General features: G+C 42.5%; 2 protein-coding genes across 5 annotated transcripts in view; both read right to left on the bottom strand.

Annotated features, from left to right (window-relative positions):
- zgc:77158 (solute carrier family 45 member 3) overlaps positions 1-6835 on the bottom strand; it is a 33544-nt gene extending 26709 nt beyond the window's left edge. Inside the window, exons 1-2 of one of the 4 annotated variants that reach the window (XM_064342889.1) lie at positions 6488-6835; positions 5911-5969 (exon numbers count right to left, since the gene is read on the bottom strand). The gene's annotated coding sequence lies outside the window, so the exon portion shown is untranslated. The other 3 variants (XM_064342886.1, XM_064342890.1, XM_064342888.1) reach the window with 3 other exon arrangements.
- Positions 1-9586, bottom strand: part of LOC135258571 (adenosine deaminase 2-A-like) — a 230085-nt gene that overhangs the window by 104748 nt on the left and 115751 nt on the right. The gene's annotated exons all lie outside the window — the stretch shown is intronic.

A 9586-nucleotide genomic window follows, 5' to 3' on the forward strand; every position in this document is an offset into this window, starting at 1 on the left:
AAAGGGGATTTTTTTAATGAAATTAAATTAATTTGTTGAAATTGAATTTTAATTTGCCTCTGAGTGAATCTGAGTGAACTTAAACTGAATCAACCCCAACTCTCTGACATTGAGTTTGAGCTTTTCTCTCTTTCTTTGTTGCAGGATGTTACATCATTTGTAATATCACATAATTCATTTTTCCTGCAGACGTTCACCCAGCGCACTAGCACAGCCGCATTTTCGCGGTGGCAGCGGGAGGGACAGCCGGCACATCCCTAAAACGGAGTGACGGCGGTGGCCCCTCTCGTGGCTCGGCCGCGGCTTCGAGTCCATTTTCTTACCCATGGGGCCACGCCGCAGCCGCCGTCAGGGCCGTAGAGACGGAGAAGTCTTCAAACGGCCGCGACTGCGTGGCAGTGACGCCACACCCGGAGCCAGGTCCGGCTGCCCCGCGGGCCGCGGGCACGCCCGGCCTCTGGGCGGCACGGCTCCCTCTCTCTCTCTCTCTCTCTCTCTCTCTCTCTGCGGTGAGCGACCTAACAAGCCCGCGGCTATCGTTTCTGTCGGAGGACGGATGCTTTTACAGCAAAGCCACGGCGCGCTGGGGCGGGAGAGCCGCCCGATCGCCCCCTGGGGGGGACACCGCGGGGAGGTTCGAGTGTACAGGTGCATGATGAGATGATTGCATGAAACGGAACTGTTTAGAGCGGTGTGTGGTCGTTTCGTTAGTTTGACATCCAGAGTGTATTCCAAGATCAATGAGTAATCGAGTTCCGCCTATTTGCTTTAATATCTACCCACCCAAAGTGTTCACAAAACTTCAGCAGAGTAAATAATGACTCACCTGGAGGAGACTTGCATTCACACTTAAGTCACAGAAAAACATACATGTCAATGAGTCACTTTATATTTTACAAAAGTCTGTCCATTAATACTGGAGCTATTAAACTTGCTCATTTTGAATACAGCCATGCGAGTTAACACAGGTTCCTGAAACCTAGTTCAATAAATTCACTGAGAGACGTTTGTGGTTAAATATTCTTTCTTATTCCCACTTTTACAGCCATTTCACGTCTAAAAGCCGCGTTTCCACCGCAGGAACTATACCCCGGAACTAGGAACCTTTTGAGGAACTCAGTGCGTTTCCACCGCAGGAACTAGGGTCTAAATTTAGTTCTGGGGGCTTTGTTTTACCCCCCAAAACGTTCCTGCTCGGGGGGTAGTACTTTCCGAAAGTACAGGAACCTTTTGGGTGGAGCTTGCAGCGCTGAACATTTCTGATTGGTCGAGTACCCGTAGCATTTGTGTTGTATTTATTTTCCGCCATTGCCCGCCATGTTTGAAAATATGCAGCGGAAAACCAATTTATTTTCATAATAACTTCAAATCAAACTTGTATGTTATGCGGCACAGTAGCCTACTTTTGGTTATAGCCTGTCAACGTCTTGGAATTATAACGTGTGCTCTTCTGTTCTTTTCTTGCTTTAGTATTCGTTTTATAAAATGCTAAGCATTCGTGCTGGGACAGCATATTACGTAGGCTACCAAAACATTCAAACGGATTAATTCGGTTGCTGAATATTTTCTTCCGGATTTTCTTTGTTAGCCCGTTGTAATTGACTCAAAACGTTTGATACAGTTATGTGAGGTATGCGGTAGTTCTGCATAATTAACATTGGTGATACAGTACACGCAAACTGGAAATCACCTTCCGCACTTTTTATCCGGGTAAAATAACAGGTTAATTCTAGTAATCTTCGCTTTAGCTTTTTCAGACTGCCGTAATTTTACTGCCATTTTCAATTCCACGAAAAGACCAGGAAGACTATGGACTCATTTATGGTGCATGGTTCGCATCTGGAGGGCACACTTCGCTGCTCGGCTAGCAGTAACTTCGAAGGAAAGCAAACGGTGGCTGTACCACTACTAATTTACATTTTCACGCAAGTCCGAGTTTTCGTTCATTTTGCGATTAGCCTATATGGAATTGACGACGAGAAAGTAATAAAACAGCAAATTGTTTACAACGTGTGCATGTTTTCTGCTGTTAATGAATGTGTTTGAGAGGATATATGAAAATCAATAAATACAAAAGTAACCATATATAGTCATTGTTGATAACCCGTTGTATATAAGTGGAATAAACCCCTCCGGGCTGTCCCGGTTATTAGAAAATAATGTAGGCTACTTCGGTGGTAGTATGGGGATACAGAAGAAATCATATGACAGATGGACCGACGACAACGTCAGTGGGCTAATTTGCCTAATCTTCGCGGTACTTTAGACCCCGGTGGAAACGCAGACAACCATTGGCTGAAGGAACCTTTTAGTTCCTGGTAAAGTAGTTCCTGGGACTGAAAGTTCCGGGTAATTTTGGTGGAAACGCGGCTTTACTTCACAAAAATACAAGCCAGCATGAAGAAGAAATTCAAACGGGATGTTGAGACGTGGACACGGGTGTGGCATTTTAAAGTGGAGAAGCTGCCGTCTTAATCACTGATTCAGTCTGTAATAAAGTGCTGGCTCTTTCTTCTCTGCCTAACTGGATGCTAGGATTAATGGTCAGGCCAGTGAACACTTTTATGTTTCTCAGCTATGATGGGAAGCCAAAAAACAACAAAAAAAAAACTGAAATTAAGAAACTCTCATTAATTCCATTCTGCCCGTGGTACTGTCAGAGACTGTAAAACGCATCACACCAAAAATATAGATTACTTCAGTCCTCTAACAGGTGTGGCGATATTTTTAGTTAGCTTTCCAGTGTTCAGTTAGGTATTCTTCCAATCCCCAAATCCAACAACCGCTTTGCTTATTCAAGTCACTCCAAACAAATGATCTCATTATTTTCATTGCGATTAGGCCTTGGGTGACATCCAAAAATAACAATTAAGCCTGCAGGGCCATGGCAACCAGTTTGGCACCACGGCTTCTTGCTAACCGCTAAGATCATCAAAGATCATTCCTATGACAGCAGAGCAATGCAGCCGGTCACGTACACGTACACAGGCCACAGACCTCATGGACAAGGGGGGGGGGGCCTGGAGAAGTTTCAGGGTGGAAATAGACTTCAATAATCCAGGGGAGTCTCAATGTGTGAATAATTATATTTTTTTAATCTGATGGGCTAGCAATCCTTCACCGACTGTTCCGTGAGCATTGCGATCTAGTGACCACTGCTGGCCGATTGGACATCCATAGATGCAGTCACAGCCATATATGAAAAGGTCTTCCTCTGACTCCACTCTGCGTGAGCTTAGCTGTAGTCTGTGGTGTGAAAAGAAGCAGCTGGTGTATCTGAGGAGAACCGTGGACGTCTACACTCTCTTGAATCGGTGGTGGGGTTCACACACAAACGCAGCTGTGGTTGCAAATAACCAGCCATTCCAAATTAGGGTGAGAATTGGATATGCTAAGCTCAGCATTGGGCACCAAACTTCTTTTTTTTTTTTTTTTTCTTTTTTAAATACTAAAAATCCCTGACAGGCTTAAGTAGCTGGCCCCACTTCCTGCAGTATTAAGGGAGCAGAGTACAGCTGCTCTGACAGGGGCATTCGGGGTAAGGACCATTTTAACAGAGTACAGCAAATGTGCCCGCGAAACAGATCGGAACCAATGACCCTCTCCACACCCAGATATCTGGTGAATGGTTACTGCCCCAGGCACCCAAGTTCCAACTATGCCAAAACAGCCATGTCTGTAGAGTGGAGGGAGGGTCATGCTTCACAGATACACATTTGGAGTCTCAATGTCTACAATTGAGCTATCACCCCAAACTATCCATCTATTAATCTACTACTCAACTATTTATTATCGGTTTTGTTTCCATGCCAGTATTACTCACATATATCCTGGGTGTAATTTAGCAGTTTCTGTACTTTAACATTTTCTCAATTTCAGCATCTTTTTAGGGAAAAAATGGCTATAAAACATCCCATAAATACATTTTGGTCGTAACAACTGAACTCCAGGATTACTACATGGTCTGCTGTAACACAGAGAGGTAGAAGAGGTTCATTTCAATGTCACTCCACTCCAGCAATCTCTCACTCTCCCATCGTCATGACCCTCTCATCGAATGAAGACGAGAGCCATAATAACAAAATGGCATCTCCCAGAAAACGACGACAGGTGATTCCAGTCGGATAATTGCAATTCATTAATGATGTCAATCTGGGAATATACAGGCTAAATTCACCCAATAAATCTAGAGTATGACAACCACTTACCATCACTGCTCTCTCTAGTGCCAACAGTTTTTTTTTGTTTATAATCCTGACTGATTCAGTCCCACTTCACGTATGTTTTCCAATTCTAAGGGTCTTTCTATTTCAGTCCCAGTAAACAATCAGTTCTCCAGGTCTGATACCAGCCACAGAAGTGCCTGCATACATACAAAACTGACAACCCGAGAGGAGAATCGGTGCACCCGATCACAATGTTGTTCAGATCACCTTGTGTCCTACACGCAGACACAATGTCTCCACTTTCTCCCCCCTCCGTGCTTGAAAAAGCACACTGAAGTGGCTCTCACAGTCGGAAAGGGCCCATTGTACGGTGAGAGTCATGACCATGGTGACAATAAAAGTCCCTCTGTGCAGAACTAGAGCCATTTAACCTTTTCATCCTCCGCACAAGTACTGCAGTTGGATCTTTACAGGTTTGACCACAGTAAAGGGCCCGTACGTGCCAACATGGAAAAAAATTAAACACCATGTTTTTAAGCTATATTATCTGGCAACCATGTTTTAGAAATTTTAGCGCCATGGAAAATGTATAAATACTCTATGAGTAGTACAGCTTTTTATAGTTCAGTGCAGAACTCCCACTTCTACATAAAAAGAAACCTTGACCGGTGGACTAGCCGTTGTTGGTTTTTTTTTGTCAAGCAACAAGCAATTATGATTGGTAGCTTGTGATTATGACTGTAAGAACGGGTGAGTCAAAAACTAAATTTGGATTAAAATCTAAATATCTAACCATTCCTCTGAAAATGTTTCACATTAGACAGCATGAGCAACAGTTTGTTCAGTGATCTGAAGGACGGTAGTTCTATTCCAAATTACTCCCACATGTATCAAGTTTGTTTCAATTAATATGCACTGATAAATTTCCATTTATCCTGGCCTCATTTAGACTCAGTACTTCTGTCAGAGCTTTCAAAAACCTGCTATACAAAATTAAATATAAAAGTCTATAAACTGCCTCAGATGTTGGTCTCCAATGCATTTCCCAATACAATAGGCTACATTAAGCAGGAGCATCCTTAAACCCATTAAACCCAACAACTGCAGTTAAGACCACCGTACGAACTAAGATCTCAACAAGTCAACAAAAAAAAAACCTTTAAAACACAGTATTTGCGTGTAGATTATACAGCCATTGTGAAAACAACTGGGAGGAAAGTGTGTATGAATTTCATATAAATTCACAGCCTGGTTTTAAAAAGAAGTTTAATTACAGCTACATTAGAATGACTAAAAAAGGAGGAATAAGCGATGTGAAAGCTCTGTGGTCTCCGATTAAATGTGTTATTGAAAGAGCACTAATGATATAGGGCGGAACAGTGCGTTAAAAACCTCTTGTCCTCTGTTCCCATAAAGCGAGTTGCAATCAGGGAAATATTGCAACAAGTGGGCACTTAAAACCAACAGCACTTAACGCATAATGTAATCCAAATTCACTGTAGCCACGTTACGAATATATTGCACGGTAAATCGCTTCCATCATTCGGCTACTGCAAACGAGTGCGCTTTTCGTGTTAAAAAGCTGCAGGAGCTCTGTGATTTTCGATGCTTGACTCATAAAACGTTTAGGCTCAATTCACTACATCGCCAGAAGTCTTACAGCTAGGCCTATCTATATTTCCATCACAGTGCCAATGTATGAGGCTAAAAACTAAATCTACAACACTCAAAATACTTCGCTCACCTCCTCCTCCCCCACACGCGTTGTGTCAAAACAGCAGGGGTCTTGCCAACAGCGCCAAGCTTTTTTTCAGAAAAAAAGATTAAACACTTTCGTAGCAAAATAATATTGATCGGCGCGCTAAGCGGCAAATGCTACACTCCCATCGTGGTACACGAAACCACCTCAATTTAAGGAAAGCCAAATGACCACAGAGAAAAGTTTAACTTCTGCTAAATAGCGTAATCGCAGGTAAATTAACAAACAGCGAGCAAGCGCGTAGACAGTGCTTCCGACACAAACCTCTTCTTACATGAATCAGAAATCGCTTAAAATAAACGCTCTTTGTTTTACCCACTCCAGCAAATAGAGAAAGTATCAGTATACTTTTAAAAGCCAACACTTACAGTAGGCGCATGCTGCAGGAAGCGGAAGTTATTACAGATACAATGAACATGTTTCATTTGTTGTTTTCCAGATCCGTTGGTCGGTTAAAAAAAATCCTTCCCTCCATTACACAACTGTTTTTGTTTTCGCGGATCTATCGGAACGTACATTCCTCTTTTTAAAAAGAAGAGAAAAAATAATCGTGACCATTTACCTTATAAACGACGCTCTCGTTGGTCCACGCAGCAACTTGTTCACTTTTCCTGCGCTCCGTCTTTCCCTAACTTCTGGGAAGGACTCACAGTGACGTGAAACGATGCACGGGAATGGTGAAAAAACCCCCTCAGGGTGGATTAAGTCAAACCTTGCGCGACAATGACGAGTTGCGCTGCTATGATTTTTTTCCCACAGTTTTGTTCGAATTCATGGATCTGGTGCCTAGTCCTTCCACCTGAGCAAAAATGTTATTTCCAATACGAATCATCTTTCCCCCTCTCCGATATGTTCTTTTTGCTCCACATTGCAATGACACACGTAATTCGTTCAACACTGAGTCCGCTTTTTAAGCGAAAACTGAAGTCCGTTATTTTATTTCATTTCTTCAAATTTGCTTTTTTCTGTGTTTCTAACTGAAATAAAAAGCAGAACTACCATTTCCTCGGCTACGAAACAGCTAGTGGGGGCACTGCTGTTGTAGCCTACCTTAGAGCAGTCAGCTAATAAACCAAACTTTTTTATTTTAAATATATAAGCCTATATCCATAGGTTATGAACGTTAATTTGGAGCTAGGCTAAATGTGTAAAACCAGCCCGTGTCGGTCCACTGGACAAGGACGTTTACAAACTACAATAGCCTACTGTGACTTTATTTGAGAATAAAAATAGACTATTATTATGAAGAGTGACGAGCGTATTGGTAGCTATGTTTTTGGAGGACTGCCAAACATCCGCATCGATAAATATATAGCCTGTCATACGAATCTATAATGTTTTATATATTTACACATTTTGCACTTTCTGGCTGTGTTATGTTGTCCTAACTCGCAGATGATAGTCCTCCCACACAGATGATTGCACTGACAGCTTGAATTCACATTAGAGGGAAGTGACAAACTGAAGGGACAGGATTGCATTATTAATCGAATAAATAATTGTAGATGAATAAAAAATATCCTATACACAACATATCATTCCTGAAAGGGATGCTGTGAATTGCATTCGTTAAATCGGTGAATTCAGAGAAGCATAAAGAGCTTCAACCAAATCTTGTATAACGAGCATGAGAATACAAAATCTGCTACACGCTATAAATATTTATTGACAAATACAGGAAAGCCTACGTCACATGTAACCTTGCATACACCTGACGTCAGAACAGCCCCCACCCTACCCCCCGTAAAATTAGTAAATTGCCCTGATTTAGACCTACTCGTTTTTGCGCTCGCTAACGGAAAATAGAACATTGTTAAACCACTATAGCGGAAATCATAATTCAGCTTTATCCAGAGCCGCACTCCGCATTTGTGTAGCAGGGTGTTATTTTGGCATTTCTCATTCTCTAGCAAGTGCTGATGAATGATGTGGGAAATGTGGACTCTGCAGACAATACGTCGATTTCTATGTTTTTATTCATCCTCGCCGTTTGTGGTTTGAACGTAGACAAAGTAACCTTTGTAGTAGTCCTGCATCCCCTGAAGGTAGCTTGGAACATAACGCATGGTTACTCAGATTTCAAGAATGAGGACAACCGAGCTTCATCAAACATATCGAAATAGTCCTTTTCTTAAGCACGTTTATTCAGCACTATATAAACAGATTTTTCAGACTACTGGACTCAAAACCATAGCATCAATAAAAAGAGCTGATTAACCCAGTGAATGTTTGTTTAACATAATAAAAAATCAGAGACTGTTTTAAATCCATCCAGCCCCAGGAGTCCGTAACCAGCAACACCATGGTAGACCAGGAGACACAGAGCCATACATCTCCACAGCTGGCAGAGCCAATATTTCCACTTCGCTCCTTAACTCCCTCCTCCATACATAATGAACATTTATTCACTTCTCTAACAGTACAGCTACAACCAGGCCCAGGTGGTGGTAGTGGTTGTGGTTGGAGGTGTGTAAGAAAAGACAATGGGCAGGAACTCATTCTCCCTCAGTTAGTCATGTTGAGAGAGCATAGGGGTGAGCTTCAGAGAACTTACATTTAAATTATGATTTTGTTGGGTTTCATACAGGTCTGGCTGTTCAAGGGACACTCATCAGCAGCTCAGCCCACCACAAAGATTTTAGGAGGGGTGGCTCTATGTGCAGCAATGGGTATCATAATAACGCTAATTTAACAGAGAAGAGCGACTGCTTAGGGGTGGCACACTGCTGACAGGGTGAGTCATAGATATGGATTTGCGTTCTCTGCCAGCAGACAGCTGCAAAGTTGCTCGCAAACAGGACCGATTCAAACTTTCTGTCACAGCCTTTGGAGGAAAGAACTTGTTCATATTAACTGCAGTGATCTCTCTCAACAGATGATTTTGCCACGTGTTCTCCTAAATATATGGCTCCAGTTTGGATGTGACCTCATTACACACACAATTTCAGGCTATTCTCAACTGTGATGAATCGGACGGCAAAGAATCTCATATATTGGGCTTGTAACCGAAAGGTTGCAGGTTCGATTCCCGGGTAGGACACTGCCGTTGTACCCTTGAGCAAGGTATTTAACCGAAATTGCTTCAGTATATATCCAGCTGTATAAATGGATACAATGTAAAATGCTATGTAAAAGTTGTGTAAGTCGCTCTGGATAAGAGCGTCTGCTAAATGCCTGTAATGTAATATTGGCTGAAATGGGAGAAACTGTCCGGAGATCAACAATCTCTTCAGCACTTGACAGATTCACTTCACATGGAAGCCATTCCCGAGAAAGGCCAACATTAAGCCACACCTGACAGACCCTGATACCTTCTGGAAGATGCTGTGGGCTAGTAAGACCAAAGCTGAGCTCTTTGGCTCGAAGGCAAAGCGCTACATTTGACGAAAACCAAAAACAGCCCATCACCCAGGTAACACCATCCCTACTGTCAAGCATGGTGGCGGCAGTACGATGCTGTGGGGTTGGTTTTTTAAGCAGGAGGGACTGGGAAGAGTGTAGCATTCAAGGACAATATGTATGGAACCAAATACAGGCGAGTCCTTGATGAGAACCAGCTTCAGCCTGTGTTTAGGGAAAAGATTCATGTTTCAACAGGACAATGGCCCAAAGCACATGGCAAAAAACTAATGAATGGCTTGAAAACAAAAGTCAGTATTGT

Source organism: Anguilla rostrata, chromosome 7, assembly GCF_018555375.3.
Source record: "Anguilla rostrata isolate EN2019 chromosome 7, ASM1855537v3, whole genome shotgun sequence".
Classification (NCBI taxonomy): Eukaryota; Metazoa; Chordata; class Actinopteri; order Anguilliformes; family Anguillidae; genus Anguilla; species Anguilla rostrata.